Source organism: Sinocyclocheilus grahami, unplaced genomic scaffold (assembly GCF_001515645.1).
Source record: "Sinocyclocheilus grahami isolate Dianchi unplaced genomic scaffold, SAMN03320097.WGS_v1.1 scaffold3302.1, whole genome shotgun sequence".
Lineage (NCBI taxonomy): Eukaryota > Metazoa > Chordata > Actinopteri > Cypriniformes > Cyprinidae > Sinocyclocheilus > Sinocyclocheilus grahami.
In genome coordinates, this window is record NW_015508445.1 from 4,486 (window position 1) to 8,938 (window position 4,453).

Consider the following 4,453-nt stretch of genomic DNA (forward strand, 5'->3'; position numbering starts at 1 on the left):
AAGAGATGATAAGATTAATTATATAAAGTAGAGATTAATGAGATTGGTAAAATAAATGATTGTATTCAGTGACTTTTTGTGACCAGCACAAATCCAACAAGTAGTGTTTTACCAAACTGATTCACACCATCCTATAAACCTTGCATTTCCATAAACATTCCCTCTTATCACTTATTCATATTGACTAAACAGTTAATGGAACCTCACAATTGTTTAAATAATAACTTATGAAATTGCATCAAAATTATCAAGATTTTGTAATTCAGTTGTCTACTTTCTGCTGTTCATTTTTGTATCCTTTCAATTTATTATGTCCTTTCACTTTTCTGTTTTTTTAAACAAGTTTAACAAAGTAAATGTACTGTTTTTACTTTTGTTTCAGAGTTGATTGAAGATAATGAGGAGAAAGAGGAATTGAGTGAAGTTGAGGAGAAAAATCATGTTAGAAGTGCAGAAAACCCCAAATAGAAAGATTTAAAGAAAAGAAGAGCCAAGAAATATTTCACCTGCACTCAGTGTGGAAAGAGTTTCACACGCAAATGTCTTCTCGAGCGACACATGGCCGTTCATACTGCACAGTTCAACAATGTCGTTGACTTGTCCAATGATTAGGACATTTTCAAGCATGACAAATGTTGCGCAGACCCTCCTGTTCAAATCGATGTGTCAGCTGTGTCATCACTGTATCAAGAACTAGGAAGAACTGCACTTTGAGGAACATTTGTGTTGGAAAAACAGCTACTTAACACTACTTAATACTTTTGAGCACACACATCTCAGAGGTAACTTGACTCTTGTCTGGATGTTACAGGGACAGATGAGACACGCGTCTGCTTATCCGGCGGAGACGAGAGCGCCTAACGAAGCCCTCTTCACCAGAAAGTGGAACGCTGCCATCAAAGGCTTTGAGTGAGTATACTACAGAAATGAATAAAACATCTTTTAAATCTTAAGTTGTAGTTTATTTTAATTATTGTAATTTCAAACAGAGTTATCAGCACTTTTCTGATTCTTGATTTCTGTGCATTTGCTGAAGAGCTTTTGTGACTTACGAAGTGACTTACAGTGCTCTTATTACAGGGACCCCAATCCCCCAGCAGCCACCTGGAGTAAAGAGCGTTGCTGAAGGACACAGCGGTGGTGACGACTGCGGAGATCGAACCAGCAACCTTCTGCTGACCAGTGCAGTGCTTTAGCCCACTACACCACAAAAGTAGTGAATGAAATGCTGACAACATTAATTGTCAAATGTTTTACTCTGTGTAAATGTAGTCGTACTCATGGAGAGCAGGCACACAAATGTTTGGAGCAGACACAGCAGCAGCCAGATTGTCCCGCACGTGTTCACCTGCTCTTGCTTCAAGATTGTGTGGTACGGGGGGCCTCATCCTCTCTGTGCACTCAGGCAATGGACGGCAGAGACAGGTCAAGGTGGACACAGTGGTCTTCATCAGAATCATACTTAAGATCGCTTCTCGGTCTTTTGGCTAAGATCAAGTATGGGGCAGTCGTGGCCTAATGGTTAGAGAGTTGGACTCGTAACCCAAAGGTTGCAGGCTCGAGTCTCGTACCGGCAGGGATTGTAGGTGGGGGGAGTGAATGTACGGCGCTCTCTCCCACCTTCAATACCACGACTGAGGTACCCTTGAGCAAGGCACCGAAGCCCCAACTGCTCCCCGGGCAGCAGCGTGTTCACGGTTTGTGTGTGTGCACTTTGGATGGGATAAATTCCCAGAGCACTAATTCCAAGTATGGGTCACCATACTTGGCCACATGTCACGTCACATTTCACATAAAGCTGCAGAACTGTCTCCGCTATGTTGAGATGCAGTAGATGTGGGCTCACCGCATGTAAATGCATGTTTGTTAGCACAAACTGATGACTTTTCATGTGACGATGATATTTATTTATTGTCATGGTTACTTTTATTTATTCTTATCAGTAACTCCACAACCCTACCTAGTACGGTTTTCCTCAGCGTTTGCAATGTTTGTAATATCTGCACAAAGGAGACATTGATCAGCTGCTAGAAGATCTCGCCTTTGGAGAAGACTATTAATTTTACACTCGAAAAATGTAAGTCGGAGATCAAAGATGTCTCGTCAATTTTAGTGCACTTTTCACAATTTATAGAATGGCCAAACAAAACACAAAATAGAGACCGCTGTCTTATATTAACTTTTTGATATTTTTGGCCAAAAGAAAACTTTCAATTCTGTATTATTCATGAAATCACTTAAGAGACCGAGAACCCTTCACGGCAAGAATGAGCAATTATAATCTTTCCCACTACTCTATTTTTAAATAGATAGGTTAAACGGAAAGCTTCTCACTCTTCGTCCCACATCTAAAATGTGAGGAAAACAGATTGATGCCAAATATGACACAATCAAATTGCAAACGAGAATACATTCAATTTCTCTTACAGACAGGAAGAAAAATTAAAGTTTCTTACCTGTCTTTTTGAGAAATTCCCGGAAGGACGAGCCCTCATTTGTTAATAAAGAATAACAATTTGGTCCCTTTGTAAATTCTCTTTGCCACCTTGAACTTTTCTCAGTCTCCTTAAAGTGTAAATACGGCCGGGAAGTAAGAAAACACACAGTCAAATGTATCCTCAATACTTCAATTTATTCATAGAAATACAGATATTATATAGGCATATGTCGAGGGGAGTTTCATCCTCTTAACCAATGAGGATATGAATAACATACACGTAGGATCTTTGGCCAAGAACATGTGTTTATATAAAATAGCCACATGTACAGAAAAACATGGACATATTAGGAATAGACTTTTGCGAAGAATGCTGAACTGTCTTCATGGTTTCATCACGAACTCCTTTACCCTTGTAGTCCTAACATTCATGTCTTTATTGGGGACAGAAAAACAAGAGAAGCTAATGTATACATTTAAGCATGCATACTTCGCATATAAGTAAGACATATTTAAAACATAATATCAAGAGAGAGAGATGGATACAGAAGGAGGAATTCAGAGAGAATGCGTTGTATATATAAGAATGAGAGAGAGGGAGAAAAAGGAGGGGTAAGACATGTCTGGACTCAACAGAAAGACAGAGAGTGTTTTCTAACAGAGTTATCACAGCACTTTTCTGATCCTTGATTCCTGTGCATTTGCTGAAGAGCTTTTGTGGGGGAGCAGGACCTGCAAGGAAAGGTGACGGCAGCATTTGTGGGAAAAAAGGGAAAACCTGAAACAAAAATATAAAGTAAGATCATTCTGTTACTTCTAATAAAGAAATCAAATGACATTGTGCAAGTGACTGCTTTTGTATTGTGTTTGTGCATTTTTATAGGATCTGAAATGTCCGCAGACTGGTGTGAGCTGTGAGGATGGAGGAGTCCACAGCAGCATCCTGGAAATGGTCCAGTGCCGCGGATGAGATGCTCCATCACTCCACCTCTTACTGTCTCATCAGGACCGGATGTTGCTGTGGTCTCTTTATCATCAGTGACCCCAGAGCCAGCGAGAAAATCTAGAGAAACACCAAAAGACACTGAGGATGTGAGTTTGGTCAAGTTTGTACTGCTGGCTTGCTCATACAACATCAGTCAATGGAGCCCGAGTTCCAGAAGCTTCAAAAGCATCATCAAATAAAGTCATGAAGCTTCTGAAAGTCAGGCTCCATTGACTGATATTGTATGAACAGAAACCAGCAGGACAAACTTAACTAAAATCAACTTTTGTGTTCAGGAAAAAATAAAAAATACCCCAAGGATTGAACAGTGAGGTGAGTAAATAATGACTGGATTTATATGTTTGGAACTAACCCTTTACCCCAAAAAGAAAGAGTAGTACCTTGAAGAAATAAACTTTAAGAAATAAGCAGCTTTATTGAGCGTTTGTACCCAAGACACAAAAAAGGATTTACAAAAATCACATTTACATTTATCAGAAACTTTTATCCGAAGTGACTTACAGTGCTCTTATTACAGGGACCCCAATCCCCCAGCAGCGACCTGGAGTAAAGAGCGTTGCTGAAGGACACAGCGGTGGTGACGACTGCGGAGATCGAACCAGCAACCTTCTGCTGACCAGTGCAGTGCTTTAGCCCACTACACCACAAAAGTAGTGAATGAAATGCTGACAACATTAATTGTCAAATGTTTTACTCTGTGTAAATGTAGTCGTACTCATGGAGAGCAGGCACACAAATGTTTGGAGCAGACACAGCAGCAGCCAGATTGTCCCGCACGTGTTCACCTGCTCTTGCTTCAAGATTGTGTGGTACGGGGGGCCTCATCCTCTCTGTGCACTCAGGCAATGGACGGCAGAGACAGGTCAAGGTGGACACAGTGGTCTTCATCAGAATCATACTTAATATCGCTTCTCGGTCTTTTGGCTAAGATCAAGTGTGGGGCAGTCGTGGCCTAATGGTTTGTCGAGTTGGACTCGTAACCCAAAGGTTGCAGGCTCGAGTCTCGTACC

General features: G+C 40.8%; 2 long non-coding RNA genes across 2 annotated transcripts; both read left to right on the top strand.

The window, feature by feature from the left end:
• The first annotated feature begins 959 nt into the window (after positions 1–959).
• On the top strand, positions 960–3,492 carry LOC107576171 (uncharacterized). Its single transcript, XR_001608008.1, has 3 exons — positions 960–990; positions 3,101–3,181; positions 3,321–3,492. It is a non-coding gene; the product is annotated as an uncharacterized lncRNA (long non-coding RNA).
• Positions 3,493–3,657: 165 nt separating this feature from the next.
• Positions 3,658–4,254, top strand: LOC107576172 (uncharacterized). Its single transcript, XR_001608009.1, has 3 exons — positions 3,658–3,755; positions 3,961–4,093; positions 4,153–4,254. It is a non-coding gene; the product is annotated as an uncharacterized lncRNA (long non-coding RNA).
• The last annotated feature ends 199 nt before the right edge of the window (positions 4,255–4,453 follow it).